This window comes from Camellia sinensis, chromosome 7 (genome assembly GCF_055761805.1).
Source record: "Camellia sinensis isolate YWXY chromosome 7, ASM5576180v1, whole genome shotgun sequence".
NCBI lineage: Eukaryota > Viridiplantae > Streptophyta > Magnoliopsida > Ericales > Theaceae > Camellia > Camellia sinensis.
The window spans coordinates 50,610,044-50,630,503 of record NC_138967.1 but is presented as its reverse complement, the minus strand read 5'-3'; the positions used below and the strand labels follow the sequence as shown (position 1 = coordinate 50,630,503).

Genomic DNA, 20,460 nt, shown 5'->3' with positions numbered 1-20,460 from the left:
ATGATATATTCCCTTGCTTGGTTGAATTGGGAAATAGAGAGAAAGGAGAAAGGTAAGCATTGGTTAACACAGTTATCTATATCATACCTCATCAAATGATAATAATATTTTTTTATTAGCAAAATTCTTATTAAAATTTTATTTTAAATGTAATAGGTCCACAGCTTAGTTACATAACTTTGTATGCAATTTCTTTCTATCACGATATCTTAAGCACATAAACAAGGCTGGCCTGTGTTATTAGGGAGGGGCGTAAGGCAAATTTTTTAAATTGGGCCGTCCATATACCATTACCCATAATTTCATTCGATAAAGTCAGCTCCACGATATTACATTTGACTCTTATGATAGATTCACGAATTATGTGCCTAATGAAGAAGAAAGATCTTTGTCTCAACAAGCACTCCATGAAAATGATGTTTTAGGTGATGATAACGAGATGTAAGTGAAGAGACATAATATTTGTATGTCAATTTGTAGACGAAATTAGAGTTCTTTAAATATCTAGGAAGTTTTATTTTTATTGCCTTAATAGTAATTTATTGTATTTTTATTACAATGATATTTTCATGTTCCCTTGTGCACTCAATATTTAAAATTTAAAAAAAAAAAAAAAGTAATGGAAAAATGTACCAAATTAGGTACTAATTATATCAACTTCCATTAATGAAATAACTTTTTCAAAATTTAAAGTGAAGAAAATGATGAAATTACAATTTTTATGTTCACAAGGGAAAAAATGACAATTACACAGCAGAAAGCTATTTTACAGCTTATTTACCAAATACTACTCTACTGCTTAAATTCATAATCCCACAGCTGCACCAAACAGGTTACCAGCTTATGTTCATAGCTGTAAACTATAATCTGATAAGTTATAATCTATAATTACTTTCCCACAGCTCTACCATACCGGGTCATAGTTACAAATTACAAACTTACCAACATGTTATGGAAATTTGTATCTTTGCCTGTCCTAGAAAATATGTTAGTGTAGAATAAAATGGTTAGCAACAATGGAACACCAAGCTTAGGATCCATAATGCCAATAACAGCCAAGAATTCTACAGCTGAGCTCCCCAGTTTACCATGCATGACCAAAATGCTGGCAATTGCACTTAGTAATAAAGGCATTTCTGGAAAAAAACACAAATATCAATACAGAATCAATATGATGTTTGAAAAAAAAACTTCAAACCCCAAAAGACGTGAAACACCAAACCAATCCCAGTTATTGCAAATCAAAAATCTCTATTTAAATAACATGATAGCATTTACTTGCAAGAAAGATCTCGAGACCGAGAGATAGGTGATGAGGACTTTCGTCTTTCAAGAATCCACACAGTATTCTCTCATAAGGGAAGGTCCATGTTTTTGGTACATTGTGCATATTGTTGAGATCAGTTCCATCATTGGAAGCAAAATTCAAAAGAAAAGAACTGGGTAGAAAAGGTTGATCCTGAATATGAAAAAATAAAAGCAAAATATTAGGCCCACATAGAAAGTAACATAGCAAGTGCTGCATCCCTGACCACTATTTACAAAATCTCTGTTTTGATAGGACCCTGACCTCATTGGATCAACATTGTTTCCTCAAGCAGCTATTCAAGGACTGACAAATTAATGTTATAAATTGACTCTCTATGCTCCACTATAACAAACTCAAACATACAATAGGGCACTAGCTAATTTAGCAACAAGGCACAAAAATGGGAAGAACTTATTGATTGACCGAACAAAAGAAGAAGACTTGACGATGAGGAACTGACAAAAATAAAATGTGATTGAGGATAGCCACATATTCACTAAATAGTATGCATGTAAGTATGCAATGCGCAAGGAGATTAAGAAGCTAGACTATTTGTTCTTTTATCAGATGACAAATATTAGTTGCAGCAGTGGACTAATAGAGTTTTTTTTTTTCCTGATAAGTAATCCAATACCATATCATAAATGACAAAAGGTATTTTGAGCATGGCTTAACAAATTAAAACTATAAAAAAAATTAAACTAACCAAAGCTTCTGAAGTTTCATGCTTGTCCACAGCATCAGTCAACACGTGTGTGCTGCCTACTCCAAATACTTGGGGCAAGGGCATTACAATGCTGACAGTTCACGAATCTTAAACAAAGTCATACGTCTCAACTAATAAACCAATATTTTTAAACATGATAAAATCAACTATGGTTTTCCAAACATCAAAGGGTGCCAATGATTTCTAGAAAATAAAAGCTGCATTTCCATTAGTAGGTTCCTTCTAAGACCACCAAACAGAAATAAATAGTCATTTTCCACTTAGTAGATTTTCCTTGTAAGACCGCCAAACAGATATATAGTCATCAAGCTACACAATCTGGGAGAAGACATTGTAATGGAACAATTTGTTTATAGCTGCTATTACCATATATATAATTGATAAACATGAATTCTATCAAGAACTAATGAGTTATTACAAACAGACCACATGTTAGCACTAACTATTCAATCCAACCACCACCAAATTAAGCAGCCACATAATTCAGAATTAATTCTTATATTTTGTTTTTGTAACTGTATATTCTTACAATCATGAGCCCTCACAAGAATGTTAATCAGGAAGTGAGGAAGTGAAAATATAATTTTCAGCTGTAAGTAATGGAAACAAACCTGAGACCACAATTGTCGCAATAGCCTAAAAATAACGTCTTCAGGTCTGGTAATAGATGGAAATCTCCCTTGCATGATCAGTTCCTTCTTCGGTGAAACTAACAAATTTATTAAAAGCTTTTCCAAAATGGAAAGCAAATCGATTGCTGCTTGTTGAACGGATTTAGAAGGAGATGAGACAAGGTTGATGACAGGAAAAACGAATAAAAGCTCTTCGTTTAAATTAACTGCATCTGCAAAAGCAAGTACAGGACTGCATTTTGTTAATGTAGTGAAATTAGCAAGAAAAAAACATAAAATAAAGCAATGACAAAAAACATCCAGTCATGCACTCAGTGTGAACCAAGAAAAGCAACTTCACAACAAAATTAAACACACGTGAACTTCAAGATAGTGGTCATTATGCATCCTTACAAAATTACCAAGAACATAATTACAATTCAATGGCGTATGGTAATAATAGTAGTAGTAGATTTCATGTTATATAAAAAGTAAATTTGGACCAGAAAACAAAGAGTATGAGAACTAAAAGCGATGCACCAAACTAATAGCCTTATAGGCCATTCCCGTGTAAGTAAAAGAGGTAAAAAGAAACATTAAGGCATGATTAAATGACCATACCATTTTCACATTTCCACTTCAAGAGGAAGAGAAGCAGTTTCAATATAGATAGTTGTTCATGTTCAGGCTCTGTTTGAATGAGAGTAACAAGCAAGGATAATATTAGTGTTGATAGTTCAGGAATATAACTCAAGCCAAGCTCTTTTTGGACACACCAGAGTGCTTGTGATGAGCGGGAGATGACGAAAAAACAGTCTCTAGCAGTTCCACACCAAATACTTGAGCCTCATGAACAAGCTGCCGACATTAATTAAACCAATTAAGATGGATGGGTTCCAAGAACAACATGAAACTTCTAATAACAGCATATGTTTGAACTTGGCAATAAAATCCTGGGACAGCATGAAAGATCAAGAAAAATTGAGGTCGAAAAAACTTAGTACATTGAAATGAGATTTTGTAACACACCAATCCCATCCCAACCAAATGTCTCAACACCACAACATAAGCATCTACAATATACTCCACAAAATAATAAATATACCTAAACTCCTGCAAAAAATATAACATAAGAGAAACTAATAAGAATGAGGTTGTACGAAAGGTATATATATGTTGACATTCATTCCAAACAAAAACTATAGTTGTCATAATAAATGCTTTAATAAGTAAAATTACTTGTCTGCTTCAATGGGAAAACTTAGTTTCTTTCATACAATCTAGGACTGCAACAATTAATATCAGTTGACCAGGCCAGCGTTGTGGTTGGCTAAGAATTTTGTGTCCCTAAATTCCTCTATTCCAAAATACTCGCAATCATTAGATTATATGGAAGCCTTCTCGTTGTAAGTTGCTCCATGTAGCGTGTATAGCGATCCCGGATTTACCCTTGTTGTACAGTGATCCGGACATGTGTCGGTGGATGTTGGTAGTTGTCTATTATCTTGTTTACATCCTTTTACTTCGTGTTTGAGTTATAGGATGTGTTGGGCAGGTTTGTTACAGGTTGGTTGAGTTTAGAAACCAAAACTAGTTGCCCAGATTTTGGCCTGTCCGCTCGAGCGGGGGTTTTGGCGCTCGAGTGGGAATTGCACCCATCCAGTATTTTCTGTGCAGTGTTGGACGCTCGAGCGTGGAGTTGGCCGCTCGAGCGGGGTTGTGTGAGTGCCGCTCGAGCGGGGAGTTGGAAGCTCGAGCGGAGACCTGGTCCTGTAAAAAGTTCTGAGAGTGTGCATCCGCCGCTCGAGCGGGATTGTTCGCACTCGAGCGGGGGTCTGTGAGTGACGCTCGAGCGGGGTGTTTGACGCTCGAGCGGGTCGACTGGGTTTAAGTTCCGTGTTTTGACTTTTCAAATCACTTTTTCACTTTCTCTTCTCTCTCCTACTTTTCCAAAAACACCATTGTTGAGCCTCTCACTCTAGAACTCTACCTTCTCTCTAGGTTTTGATCTAGTAGGAGTGATTTGTTCACCTTTGGCCTTTACAAAAAAGTTGTTGATCGTCAAGGGCTACATTTTAATCTGAAAATTTCGAGATTTGGAGCACGTTGGGTTTTGTCTTCTTCTCCCTTGGAGCTCCGAATTTGAGGTAGGGATATCCTACTCCTCTCTATGGATTTTGTCTTCAAATTTTAGTATTTTGAGATGTTGGGGTTGGTTTGGTAATTTTGTGAAAGTTTGGGGCTTTTGTGTTATTTTACAAAAGTTGGGGTTTTAATTATAATAAACCTAGATGTATGTTTGGTATAGAGAAATGGAATAAATGTTGAATCATTGATGAAAATGGGACCTAAGGGTTGTAATGGTAATTATGGAAATGACCTAATTACATTGTTTGATTAATTGAGATAATTAATTGTGAGAAATGAGGAAATGAAATGGAATTGTTGAGATTGGGAATATATGGGAAAAAGGGGTGTAGTTGAACTATTTATCACTCACCGAATTGAAATGTTGATTGAATATCCATTGTGCATTTATTTTCTATATAGAGATAACTGCTTTGGGCTATCGGTGGAGGATAGTCGTGATTGTTGTAGACAATGCATGATGATCAGGCAAACGGAAACTAATCAATGGAATGTGTCATGGAATTTGACGGTTGATAGAATACACTAACTGTATGTACTGAGTGATTGTATATAGAACCAATGTGTTTGTATACGTTATGTGTAGAGGAGGAGATGGGGGATGTACTCCGCGGTTTAGGGGAAGATGGGGGATGTACTTCTAAACCGGATAGTGTTGGGAGAAGATAGGGGATGAAATCCGTAGATATAGCTCATATGCTTGTCTAGAGAAGTGAAGATAGAGCTCATATGCTTATCTTTGTGAAGTATAGATATAGCTCATATGCTTATCTGTGAATGTGGGATATTGTTGTTATACATATCTGTTGAGAATGTGGATATAGCTTATATGCTTATCTGTGAATGTGGGATATTATTGTTATACATATCTGTTGAGATGATGATAGAGCTAACATGCTTATCTGTTGAAAAAGGGAAAATGAAAGGTAACTTGGACTCGTGAGTCGTATGACATAAATATGTGATTTATGTGAATGTATCAGTGTTGGCCATCTATCAATTGCTAATCTTTTAGTCATTGTTCATGGTTGGTTTAGTGTATTTCTACTGGGCTGTGGCTCACCCTATATGGGAATATCATTTTCAGGTACAGGTAGCATGCCACCTCCAAGGACATAGCTTGGGAGGCTAGAGGCGGACATACTTTTTGCCGTTTTATTTTGATGTATTACATGTAAATTCAAGCCAAGGGCTTAATATGTAACTGAGTTAGTACTCTTTTGTTGTAACCAAGTGTTAACTTGGAAAGCTGTAAGCCCATAAGGCATTTACTTTTGTTGTTAACATGCAATACTTTTTGTAATGAAACTCTGTTAAATGGAAGAATGTGGAACTTTTATATATCAATGCATATCTTTATTGATGGGTTTATTGTTGTTTTTTTTTAGGGCGTTACAACTTGGTATCAGAGCGTACCGGGTTCGAATACTTTGGGTACGTGGGAAGTGATTAGGATCACAATGGGTTTGTCTCGCTTGATAGAGACTTAGATGTAGTATCATATGCTATGTGCTTGATTGATAACATGCTTATGTGACTATGTGGCTATGGGATTTAGTTTCTAGGATGTTGATTGGATCCTTGGGTTTCTGGGAGTCTTGTTGGAAAAGCACTTGATCAATGCTGTTTCTAACCGGAACTCTAGTAACGCCTCGGGACTATCATTATCCGGAAATGAAATTCGTAAGTGCTTATGTGTTTATGTGCTTACGTGGAGTGAATTACAGTTGTCCATGCATTAGGACGTGAGTGTTTAGTTTCGGCACATTTGTGAATGTGCTAACGTTCTGTGCTACCTTTATTAGGATGTCAGGACGAGGAAGAGGTGCTAGGCGTGGTAGGCCTGCGAGGCAGGAGGTACCGTTACCGGGGGAGGTTCCGGCAGTGCAGGAGGGAGTTGGTCAGGCCAATGTGGCCGAGCCAGTGGGTCAGCAGGCCATGGGTGCCTTGGCCGGAGAGATAGCAGGAGCTTTGGGTATTCTTAGAGCTGGGAATCAGGCAACTGAGGCAGGGCCTTCTTTCTTGAAGAGGGAGTTTTTCCGGTCTAATCCGGATGAGTTTATCGGGGATCCGAAGGAGCCACTGAAGGCTGATGAGTGGCTAGAGCAAATGAGTAAGACGTTCGAGATGCTTGGCATCGAGGACGGAGCACTGAAAGTGACCTTGGCATCCTTCCAGCTGAAGGGAGATGCGGGTCAATGGTGGAAGTACGAGAAGGCTCGTGTTGGTGGTACATGGGAGGCGTTTGTGAATGCTTTTCAGGAGAGGTTTTTGTCTGTAGCAGCTAGGGAGAAGCTGAGGGATCAGTTTAGCCGGCTTAAACAGCAGGGCTTGTCAGTGGCCGAGTTTGAGGCTACTTTTACCAGTCTGTCCAGGTTTGCACCTGAACTGGTGGCGTCTGAGGAACGCCGTTGCTATGAGTTTGAGCGGAAGTTGAGGCGGGGCCTCAAGTTGAGAGTTGGTGGGTCTTACATCCGAGAGTATAGGCACTTGGTAGATATCACTGCTCATATGGAAATTATGATGCAGGAAGAGGAGGAAGAACAGAGGGGCTCCAAGAGGGGCCAAGATGGCCAGGGTGATGGCAGGAGGCAGAGGGGTTATAACCCTCAGCAGTCTCAGGGAGCAGTTTCTAGATCGACCTTTCCGGTGCCGAGTGCAGGTTCGGAGAGAGGCAATCAGGGGGAGTTTGCTTGTTACAAGTGTGGCCAGCTGGGTCACAAAGTTTCAGTTTGCCCGCAGAAGGGTGGGGGTCAGAGAGCTGCTTCTTCTTCAGCTAGACCGCAGAGTCAGAGTTTGGGCAGGGGGCAGCCCTTGTCTTGTTATCAGTGTGGACAGCCTGGGCACCTGAAAAGGTTTTTCCCACAGTTGAGTGCCACTTCGGGAGCGTCTGGTTCCAGGTAGACGCAGAGTTTTCAGCCAGCTCAGTCTGTGCAGGCCTCGAGGGCCAATCCGGGAGCTTCGTCATCCCAGTCTGTGCAATAGTCGTATGCTCCTAGAGGTGAGTAGGTAGACCAGGGGCCTACGGGGCGTGTGTATGCTGTTACCGCGCAGGATTTAGTACCGGCTCCATCGGTAGTGAGAGGTACTTTTCTGTTTTGCAACTCGGTTGCTAATGTGTTGATAGACACGGGTGCATCTCATTCTTTTGTATCTGCTGCATTTGCATCTGTTTTGGAATTGGAGTTAGTACAGTTAGCATCTCCTATTTGTGTGGTATCGCCTTTGGGTGGTGAGTTGATCCTGAAACAGGGTGTTAGAGGTTGTGATATAGAGGTCGCCGACCATAGGCTTCCTTTTCCGTTTGTTGTCATGCCCATGAAGGGTTTTGATGTTATTTTGGGTATGGACTGGCTATCGTCATACCGGGCTGTTATCGATTGCTACCGCCAGAGGGTCACGTTATGTACCTTGAGCGGGGAGTGGTTCCATTTCTTGGGAGACCGGGTTGGTTGTGTTTTACCACCGGGGTATGATTCGCGAGGGCGATGTGAGCTTAGTGGTCTACTTGCTAGCTTTGAGAGTAGTGAGTATGATGAGACCCAGATTGTATTACCGAGGGTGGTTTGTGAGTATTCGGATGTCTTTCCCGAAGACCTTGTTAGTTTGCCACCTCACCGAGAGATAGAGTTCTCTATTGATTTAGTGCTTGGCACGGCGCCGATTTCTATGGCACCTTACCGTTTTGCTCCAGCGGAGTTGGTTGAGTTGAAAGTTCAGCTCCAAGAATTGCTAGATAAGGGTTTTGTTCGCCCTAGTGTTTCACCGTGGGGAGCACCGGCCCTCTTTGCTAAAAAGAAAGATGGTGCCTTGAGGTTGTGTATAGACTACCGGAAGTTGAATTGGGCTACGGTTAAGAATAAGTACCCTATGCCCCGTATAGATGATTTGTTTGACCAGTTGAAGGGTTCCCGTTGTTTCTCTAAGATAGACTTGAGATCGGGTTACCACCAGTTGAGGGTCAGGGAAGAGGATATTCCAAAGACGGCATTCCGTACGCGGTATGGCCATTATGAGTTTCTGGTGATGCCATTTGGGCTTACCAATGCACCGGCAGTTTTTATGGACTTGATGAACCGGATTTTCCGGGAGTTCTTAGATCGATTTGTGGTTGTCTTCGTAGACGACATTCTTATCTATTCACCTTCTGAGGAGGAGCACGAGGAACACTTGAGAGTGGTGCTTGAATTGCTTAGAGCCCATAGGCTGTATGCCAAGTTTGGGAAGTGTGAGTTCTGGCTGAGGGAAGTCAAATTCTTAGGCCACGTGGTATCCGGGGAAGGAGTGTCTGTTGATACATCCAAGGTAGATGCAGTGCAAGATTGGGCACAGCCTAAGAGTGTGTTTGAGATCCGCAGTTTTCTGGGATTAGCTGGGTATTATCGTCGGTTTGTGAAAGATTTCTCCAGGCTAGCGTCACCGTTGACTAGACTAACTCGGAAGGGAGTCAAATTTGTGTGGAGTGAGACTTGTGAAAAGTCGTTCCAAGAGCTGAAAGTTAGATTGACCACCGCTCCGGTGTTAATTATTCCGGAGAGAGGGTTGGGTTATGCGGTTTATTGTGATGCCTCACGAGAGGGTTTGGGTTGTGTGTTAATGCAAGAGGGGAAAGTGGTAGCTTATGGCTCACGTCAGTTGAAAATACACGAGAAGAATTACCCTACACACGACCTAGAGTTAGCGGTTGTGATCTTTGCCTTGAAAATCTGGAGGCACTACCTTTATGGTGAGAAGTTCGAGGTGTTCTCGGACCACAAGAGTTTAAAGTATCTGTTTACACAGAGAGACCTGAATTTGAGGCAGAGAAGGTGGATGGAGTTCATTGAGGATTATGATTTTGAGCTGCATTATCATCCGGGAAAGGCCAATGTTGTGGCCGATGCCCTTAGTAGGAAATCCATTAGTGATGTAGCTAGTATAGCCATCCGAGAATGGGAGATGTTCGGAGCACTTGGCGAGTTTGATTTGCTACTAGGCGAATCCGTTGAGGCTACGGCCTTGTTTTCTGTTGTTGCGCAGCCTACACTTGTGACACGAGTGTTAGAGGCACAGAGAGGTGACCTTGAGGTAGAATCCCTCCGAGAGAAGATCTCCAGTGGGAAGGTTGAGAAGGGTTTGACGGTGTATCCCGACCAGAGTGTGAGATACCGAGACCGTTTGTTTGTGCCGGAGTCATGCCAAGAGGAAGTACTCCGAGAGTTTCATCATTCGCGCCTTGCGGTGCATCCGGGAGGTACTAAGATGTATCAGGATTTGGGTCGCCAGTTTTGGTGGCGGGGTATGAAGAGAGATGTGGCTGTTTTCGTATCGAAGTGCCTTACTTGCCAGCAAGTGAAGGCCGAGCATCAGAGGCCAGCGGGTTTGTTGCAACCCTTGCCTATTGCCGAATGGAAGTGGGAGCATGTCACTATGGACTTCGTTGTAGGTCTTCCGAGGACTCAGCGGGGTAGTGATGCTATTTGGGTGGTTGTAGATCGGTTGACTAAGTCGGCGCACTTCATTCCTATGCGCGTGAGAGATTCGGTAGATCATCTTGCCGACTTGTATATTCGGGACATAGTGAGATTGCACGGGGTCCCAGTGACGATCGTCTCAGATAGAGATCCTCGTTTTGCTGCTAGGTTGTGGCAGAGTTTGCAGAGTGCCTTGGGCACTAAGTTAACCTTTAGTACGGCCTATCATCCTCAGACTGACGGGAAGTCCGAGCGTACTATTCAGATCCTCGAGGATATGCTTCGGGGTTGTGTCCTGGACTTCAGTGGGACGTGGGAGAGGCACTTACCCTTGGTAGAGTTTGCCTACAACAATAGTTTTCAGTCTAGTATCGGTATGGCACCGTTTGAGGCCTTGTATGGCTGACCGTGTAGGTCTCCAATGTGTTGGGCCGAGGTGGGTGATGCACCTTTGTTGGGTCCGGAGTTGGTTAGGGAGACGACAGAGAAAGTTGAGCTTATTCGTAAGAGGCTTGTTACAGCCCAGAGTCGTCAGAAATCGTATGCCGACCGTAGGAGGAGGCCTTTGGCGTTTGAGGTAGGTGATCATGTCTTTCTGACGATATCACCTAGGCGAGGTTTGATGAGGTTTGGGAAGAGTGGGAAGTTATCCCCTCGGTTTATTGGGCCTTTTGAGATTCTCAAGAGGATTGGCGAGGTTGCTTATCGGTTAGCCTTACCGCCGCAGTTGTCCGGAGTGCATGACGTGTTTCATGTGAGTATGCTTCGGAAGTATGAGCCAGATCCATCACATGTGTTGGATTGGACCGATTTAGAGGTAGATGAGGATGCCTCGTATGAGGAGAGGCCGGTTCGGGTCTTGGATAGGCGGGATCAGGTCCTGCGTGGCAAGACCATTCCATTGGTGAAAGTCTTGTGGAAACATCATGGAGTGGAGGAAGCCACTTGGGAACGTGAGTTGGAAGTCCGCGAAAAATATCCGGACTTGTTTGTTGATATGTAATCTTGTATTTAGATTTTGAACTATTGTTGAACTTAAGAGCTTTTATATATGTCTTAAGTTGTGAAACATTGAAAATGTTTGGTTTATTGGAAGTGTGTTTTGGAACTTGCCTCATATGGAAGTTGAATGTAACATTATATATGTTGAAATTGGAAAGGAAATGCGTAATGTTGATGCATGTTGAAAGTACATATGTTGTTTACATATTTTGAAATGCCTCTTGTTAAAAGGAGGGGGTGGCCAGTAATGGGTCGAATTGTTGAATGTTAAATTATGACATTGTTTAAAATGGAGGAAAACTTGTTTTTGAAAGCTTGTGCTTAATTTCGGGGACGAAATTCTTTAAGGGGGGGAGGTTATAGTGATCCCGGATTTACCCTTGTTGTACAGTGATCCGGACATGTGTCGGTGGATGTTAGTAGTTGTCTATTATCTTGTTTACATCCTTTTACTTCGTGTTTGAGTTATAGGATGTGTTGGGCAGGTTTGTTACAGGTTGGTTGAGTTTAGAAACCAAAACTAGTTGCCCAGATTTTGGCCTATCCGCTCGAGCGGGGGTTTTGGCGCTCGAGCGGGAATTGCACCCATCCAGTATTTTCTGTGCAGTGTTGGACGCTCGAGTGTGGAGTTGGCCGCTCGAGCGGGGTTGTGTGAGTGCCGCTCGAACGGGGAGTTGGAAGCTCGAGCGGAGACCTGGTCCTGTAAAAAGTTCTGAGAGTGTGCATCCGCCGCTCGAGCGGGATTGTTGGCGCTCGAGCGGGAGTCTGTGAGTGACGCTCGAGCGGGGTGTTTGACGCTCGAGCGGGTTGACTGGGTTTAAGTTCCGTGTTTTGACTTTTCAAATCACTTTTTCACTTTCTCTTCTCTCTCCTACTTTTCCAAAAACACCATTGTTGAGCCTCTCACTCTAGAACTCTACCTTCTCTCTAGGTTTTGATCTAGTATGAGTGATTTGTTCACCTTTGGCCTTTACAAAAAAGTTGTTAATCGTCGAGGGCTACATTTTAATCTGAAAATTTCGAGATTTGGAGCACGTTGGGTTTTGTCTTCTTCTCCCTTGGAGCTCTGAATTTGAGGTAGGGATATCCTACTCCTCTCTATGGATTTTGTCTTCAAATTTTAGTATTTTGAGATGTTGGGGTTGGTTTGGTAATTTTGTGAAAGTTTGGGGCTTTTGTGTTATTTTACAAAAGTTGGGGTTTTAATTATAATAAACCTAGATGTATGTTTGGTATAGAGAAATGGAATAAATGTTGAATCATTGATGAAAATGGGCCCTAAGGGTTGTAATGGTAATTATGGAAATGACCTAATTACATTGTTTGATTAATTAAGATAATTAATTGTGAGAAATAAGGAAATGAAATGGAATTGTTGAGATTGGGAATATATGGGAAAAAGAGGTGTAGTTGAACTATTTATCACTCACCGAATTGAAATGTTGATTGAATATCCATTGTGCATTTATTTTCTGTATAGAGATAACTGCTTTGGGCTATCGGTGGAGGATAGTCGTGATTGTTGTAGACAATGCATGATGATTAGGCAAACGGAAACTAATCAATGGAATGTGTCATGGAATTTGACGGTTGATAGAATACATTAACTGTATGTACTGAGTGATTGTATATAGAACCAATGTGTTTGTATACGTTATGTGTAGAGGAGGAGATGGGGGATGTACTCCGCGGTTTAGGGGAAGATGGGGGATGTACTTCTAAACCGGATAGTGTTGGGAGAAGATAAGGGATGAACTCCGTAGATATAGCTCATATGCTTGTTTAGAGAAGTGAAGATAGAGCTCATATGCTTATCTTTGTGAAGTATAGATATAGCTCATATGCTTATCTGTGAATGTGGGATATTGTTGTGATACATATCTGTTGAGAATGTGGATATAGCTTATATGCTTATCTGTGAATGTGGGATATTATTGTTATACATATCTGTTGAGATGATGATAGAGCTAACATGCTTATCTGTTGAAAAAGGGAAAATGAAAGGTAACTTGGACTCGTGAGTCGTATGACATAAATATGTGATTTATGTGAATGTATCAGTGTTGGCCATCTATCAATTGCTAATCTTTTAGTCATTGTTCATGGTTGGTTTAGTGTATTTCTACTGGGCTGTGGCTCACCCTATATGGGAATATCATTTTCAGGTACAGGTAGCATGCCACCTCCAAGGACATAGCTTGGGAGGCTAGAGGCGGACATACTTTTTGCCGTTTTATTTTGATGTATTACATGTAAATTCAAGCCAAGGGATTAATATGTAACTGAGTTAGTACTCTTTTGTTGTAACCAAGTGTTAACTTGGAAAGCTGTAAGCCCATAAGGCATTTGCTTTTGTTGTTAACATGTAATACTTTTTGTAATGAAACTCTGTTAAATGGAAGAATGTGGAACTTTTATATATCAATGCATATCTTTATTGATGGGTTTATTGTTGTTTTTTTTGAGGGCGTTACAGCGTGTGAAGGTGTTTATATTGGAAAGGAAGTGAAAAAGAAAATGAGAGAAGCCTCGTCATCTTCTTGATAGAACCATATAGCTCACATGCATAATTCTCAAAGACACATACCCGTGTTACGTGATCTTAGTTGTTGTAGATTGCCAAAACTCCATGGCACATAGGTGCACGACTTCTGGAGCCAATAGGTTGCAAGCTTCTCGATGACTTCTGGAACTCTATGATCGCTGTCGTTAACCAATCAGAACATTTTCAAGTGCCACAGTTGCATAAGGTTTACAACTCATAGTAATGCCTCTTGCTGTCCAAGTTGCTGGAGCCCTCTTGGCACCACCCTCATTTACCACTAACAGTTGTGCTGCTTGGAGCACATAGCAATTCAACAAATCAAGTGCCACTTTCTCATATCTGAAGGCAACAGCAACTGATTTGAATCTGACACCAGAAAACTCTATTCGGGAGCTTTCAAGAGAGATTGGTTACAAGAGCCTATCCTTTGTTTTCTTCATTCCTCAGGCAGCACACAGTTTTTGATCTCGTAACTTTACATAATCCATCTATCATGTACTTGAATGTCAGGCTATTTGGTGCAAAGCCCACTTTCAGCAACCTATCCTGAAGCTCCATCAACTTTGCAACATCACCTGCCTCACAATAAATCTTGAGGAGTGCATTACAACATTCTATGTCATTAATTTGAAATTCTTCAACAATTGAACCAAGTAGAGATTCTGCTTTATCAAGATTCCTTTCCTTGCAGAATCCATTTATCAAAGCCCTGCAAGTTGCAATATCAGGATTCACACCAAATTCAACCATTTCTCTCATTAAGGACTCACCCTCCACACTCCTACTTAATCTACACAGGCAGCCTATAAGAGCTTTGTAGGTAACTAAATTGGGTTTCATATCATTAGAAACCATCTCAGCTTTCAACAGCAATGCCTCCTCCACAAAATCACACTTGGATAGAGAATAGATCAACTCATTGCAAATTTCCTCTTTAGGCTCATGACCAACTTGAGACATTCTTTCTAAGAGATTCTTTGCTGCACATGGGCGATTCTCCTGACACAAAGCAAGGATTAGGTAATCATAAATATCTCGACAAACTGAAACTCCAAATCTCTGAAGCTCCACAACCATATTCAGGGCCGAAAGCAACCTACCCTCTTTCACATATCCTTCGACAAGAATCCAACAGGTAAAATTGTCAGGGAAAATCCCATTCCTAACCATATCAGGCAAAAGCAACCTAGATTCTTGCATCATTCCCTCCTTACAGTAACCACATATAAGAGTATTATATGTCAAAATGTCTGGAGTCAACCCTCTATGAACCATCCAATGTAAGATCTGATGAGCCTCTCTCACTTTCCCTTCTTTACAGAGACCATTCATCAAGGCAGTATATGAAACCAGATCTGGCATCACACCCCTCCTATACATAATCTTATACAAATAAAACGCATCTTTCAATCTTCCCTTCTTACAATAACTGTCAATCAATGTGTTATACGTCACAATATCAGGATCAAACCCTTCTTCTTCAATCTTCTCCAAGAACTCATTCACCTTATCGACGTCTCCACCTTTGCAAAAGGCATTAGTTAATATATTAAAAGTACACAAATTGGGATGTACCCCGATTCTCCCCATGTCTTCATAGATTCGCCAACACTGATCAGTATAATTCGACTTCAAAAGTCCATCCAAAAGACTATTAAATACAACAACATGTGGAACACATCCAAGCTTTACCATCTTCCGAAAAGATCTCAAACCTTCTTTAATCATACCCACTTTAACATAAGCCTTAACAAGCATATCAAAGGTAACCGGGTTCCAATTACACTCGTCTGTACACTGAACCAAACTTTGGAAAACATCTCAACTTGCCGAAACATCTCTATTCAACTCTATTAATTCAGATAACAGTTTCATTGCCCGTGAATAGTTCCTAGACCATGCCAATATGTGAACAATAATACAGTAGTTATGGGTCGATGGTTTAAGACCCAAATCATTTTTTACCCAGTTAAAGAAAGTGAGAGCAGTGGAAGAATCAGATTGGCATCTCAACAAAACCCTAGAAATTTCATGGGTACCCAGATGAGGAAGAAGCCCTTGAATATCTTTGTGAACAATGGGAAAATGGGTATTGTGTTGTTTGAGATTGGAGCATATGAGATCGACTATATTGTTAGGGTTTTGAGTATGGGGAAGGAAACTGCAAAGTGGGTTTGAGATTGATTTGGTCTGAGAATCTGTTAGGATTTGGAGAGATGAAATTGACGACGATAACGATGAGAATGACAATTTCGATAGAAAATTAGTGTTGAGGACTGGTTCTGAAGTCAGTGCAGAGCAGATTGATCTTTGGATGATTTGGTTAATAGAATTGATCGATGTTCGATTCATCGGTTACTAACAAAATGATGAAGCTACCCTACAAACTGAAACAGAGAAACATACCAGGTTAGTTAAAATTGTCAGTTACGACGGTGCAAAATACCGTTTAATTTATTAAAATTGTATCGATTTGTATTAATTTGTACTTTTGATATGCTTGTTATAAAATATTGCCCAAAAAATAAGAATAATAGCGAGAATTTTTTTTATAAAATATCATTAACCAAACATATAACCACCCACATGATAATTTTCTAAATTACAGAAGCTGAGATGAAGTTAATTTGGAAAAGGATCAAGTATGGTGTAAGTTGGCCCCAGTGTCTCCCTAATTGGAAAAAGAATTAATTTCATTGACAAAGAATTAATCTCTCTAATAGAACAAATATTAACGGTCACTTCAACAGCATGCATAAAGGGAATTTAGCAAGAATCACCAAAAAATAATGGATGAAACAGGGCAGCACATCAAAGTCACCGTATATAGCACTTTGAGGAGACACTAGTTTTAGACACACGAGACACATAAATCCACTAAGAAAGCAATATGAGTAAACAGCAGTAGCAACACAGCAACATCAAATAGACTAATCGGGCTGTTGTTTGTTTCTACGAGTTTATTTAGACTTGAGTGACATGCTCATGTTGATGTTTGATTGATTTCGTGGTTGTTTACAAGTTTGCCTCCCGAATGAACCATTTAAGCCTTAAGTTCTGCAAATTTCCTAACAAAAAGTTGTAACGAGGTGTTGTTTGTGTCTACAAGTTTATTTAGACTTGAGTGACATGCTCGTGCTGACAATTCATTGTTGTTTGATTGTGTGAATTTGTGTGTGTGTGTGTGTGTGTGCGAGAGAGAGAGAGAGAGAGAGAGAGAGAGAGAGAGAGAGAGAGAGATCAGAAAATGAAGCATTACTTCCATATTGACTTTAGATAGATTGGTAAAATTAAAAAGAAGGAAATATATCATCCTATGACATTTGGCTATCTCAATTTCACACATAATTTGACTAGTAAATTCATTATTGAGGCCTGAAACATGAATCTAACAAAGGTAGAGCCTTTGAAGCATAAATGTGTCTCTATGTCACTCTGCTTAGGCCGTGCCAATTGTTGATCCTCTAGTTAAAGCATCAAAACCTCTAAATCTGTATTCATATTCTTTTATCTAACTGATACCAGTCCCAAGAGCGTATCCACCACGAGAATATCAAGCTTTCCCAATCAACTCCCCTTGACACATGTTCAAGGACTTTCACACCTGCAAGAACAAAATCAACATAAGTTTTGGATAAAGAAACAACAATTAATAGTAAAATATATTTAACAGGTTAACTTTAAAAAAAATAATCACTAAATCCCTCAAACAGAGTTACAATTTGAAGCCCAAGTACTTCGAATCACATATGTACAATAAAATAAGAAAGGGGAAGTAACAGGTGAGGGAAGACAAGAAACCCCATTGACAAACACACCTGATTCCATAGTTTTCAAGAAGCAGTAGAAAATATCATAGCATAATTCAGAAGGTACCAACTATATCTAATCCAGCACCAATGTGACACAAGCAAAGAATATTCACAATAAAATGTGAGCAAGAAAGGGATATTAAATTAACTAGTAAAATATGAGCAGTAAATTAAAAGCAAATCTATATCTCTTTACCCTTAGCAATTCACTATCATGCATTATAGTACTTCACATCATTGACACCATAGATTTTGGAACATGTCAGGAAGGATTCAGATGATTAAATAACTACCTTTATTAACTTTAGGCCTGCTATTGAGTTTCATCATGGTTGGAATAGATGATCCATACACATCAGCATATAGCAGCCCAACATTAAATTGACACTTACTGAAAAGTTCCATGGATAAATTAACAGCAAATTCCACAAAGTATACAAAGGTATATTTGCAATCTTAAGTACAAAATTTCAGATGGCACTTCACTCAAAATAACATTAAAACTGCATGATGTTTATATGGCATATGGAGTGATAGTATTAGTTCCTTGACACAGAGATGAGAGAAAGTTTAAGATACTGTTATTTTAACATGCTTCATAATTTTTATTTATCAAAAATAAATAAATAAATAAATGCTTCATAATTTTCCACTTTAAACTCCTTGCTTGTGCTGAGTTAAATCTCAGATGGATAATGGACATCATAAACTTTGTATTAAGTAGCCCACAACTACATTTCTACTCCCACAAGAACTTTACATGGTATAATCCCCAAACTATCCAAAATAAATAACACAATCAAACAAGAGAATATCATAAAAAAGGGGAATCTAAACACTCTCTCTAATGAAGGGCATCATGAACTAAATGTTAATCTAAAACAACTCCAGATGAAGGAATAGTTTTTTTTTTTTTTTCTTCCACATGATACTGTTTTCAATCTAATAATTTTCTGCTCGAATCCATATCAGGTCAAGATTCATAATCACTGTCATGGATAGCTCATCTTTATGACTTTTAATAGTATAAAGTTTAATTCAATGCATGACCTTATTAATTAAAGGTTATGCTATATGCAGAAACATTTTAAGATGTACCGATCCTATGTGAAATGTTAAGAAACTATAAAAACAAGACATTACCTCCCAAGAATACCCATTTATAGAATGTCATGATAAGATGGAACTCAAGATTGATCTGTGGATATGTTTTTCTAATTATTTTCCTTCTAATTTTCTTTTGTTCTCCGTAGAACCATCGTAGCATATGACAATGGGATTGTTGGCATCACAATGGGACAAACAATGGCCTACAACCACCTCCCCTTCTCTAAAACAAAAAAAAAAAAAAAAAAATCCTACTAAAAACATCCATGTCCAAATATTATTCGTGGTTTAAATCTTGTTATTTTTTTGACAACCAATCACATCTAACCATTTATAATTTTAGTAAGATTGTTAGTATGCATAGAATTATTCATTAAAAACCACTAAGCTAAATTAGAAATCAAAATCAATTAAAACCCATAAATTAAGCTCCTAAATACATAAAACATGGTATGAAATTTATATTAACAATTCCACCTTCAAATGTACAGAATCACATTCCTACAATGACCAAACTATATGAATCAACTTTAACTTTTCAAAGAAAAATAAATAAATTCAACTTTAGTCATTCGGTGCACATGTGTAGAGATAGTCCCAAGAAATCATAGCTGGCCACCTTCTATTTGCAGATTTATTATATATATATTCCACTATGTAAGCCCCCTTCTCATGTGTAGACAATAAACAAATCAAACAAACCTGATAGTGTTTTCTCTGCATTTCTTGGAGTGAATTTCCTGTGCTTTGAAAACCAAAATCCACAAAACAGAAAATAAAATTAAAAATTTGTTAAAACAGGTTTTTTCAAAAATGTAATGAAACAATTCAATACATCATACATTTCTTGGATAGCAACCTATCTTTTGCGTTTCAAAACCAAAACTCATAGAAGATAGAGGAATTACAGGATTGAGTTCTGCTGAGGAATATTTATTACCTAGGTGAGTAATATTTATCCACATTCTCAAATTATAAAAATACAAATCATATTAACAAAAACAAAACAAATCAATGTTAAACTCGAAAACAGAGCCTAACCCATATGTCATTTGAAACAAAAAGTACCATCCAATGATATTCACATCAATATACAGATCAATCAACAGTGGGAATGAAAGATCCAAGCTTGCAATAACAGATTAAATTGAAAATTTTAAAAAGAAATAAATCAAAATTACCTTATGAATGAGAGAAAGAGGAGGAGGCTTTTGGATATCTTTCAGAGAGAGAGAAGAGGGAAAGATTCAACACAATCTGAAATCTTCAGGGGTTTGATGGGTCTATATAGAATAGAAAATTATGTGGTTTTCTTAATTTAATTTTTTATATATTATAAAAATCAATTGGTTTATTATAGAGAGCTAAGAGATATAATTTATATATTGTTTTTATTTCTAAATATATAAAATATTTTTTTTCGCAGGAAGCTGTGAACAAATATGGCCACATGCGGGCAGACAGTAGCGACCATAGAAAGGGTCAATTATAATAATAGAGTGTCGTCGGCGGCACCCTCTCTATAGTCGGCAGCGAAATAGAGCGAGAGGGAGAGAGAGAGAAGAAGAAGAAGAAGAAGAAGAAGAAGAAGAAGACATACCTTTTGCTATTTGAGGTCTTGAGACAGAGAGAGAGAGAGACAGAGAATGGAGCTTCAAAGGGTCAATTACTTCTTTATTCACACAGACAACTATTTCTGGCATTAAAAATTAGGGCAAATACCAAACGGTGTAGTTTGACAAATTA

General features: G+C 39.1%; 1 pseudogene across 1 annotated transcript; it reads right to left on the bottom strand.

Annotated features, from left to right (window-relative positions):
- Window positions 1-663: 663 nt before the first annotated feature.
- Window positions 664-20,017, bottom strand: LOC145795092 (uncharacterized; annotated as a pseudogene). The gene is made up of 10 exons (XR_014335315.1): window positions 19,896-20,017; window positions 19,417-19,459; window positions 17,901-17,998; window positions 17,318-17,399; window positions 13,838-16,182; window positions 3,677-3,760; window positions 3,269-3,505; window positions 2,648-2,880; window positions 1,279-1,459; window positions 664-1,136 (listed from the first exon to the last, which is right to left on the bottom strand). The product of XR_014335315.1 is annotated as an uncharacterized LOC145795092 (transcript).
- Between the last annotated feature and the right edge of the window lie 443 nt (window positions 20,018-20,460).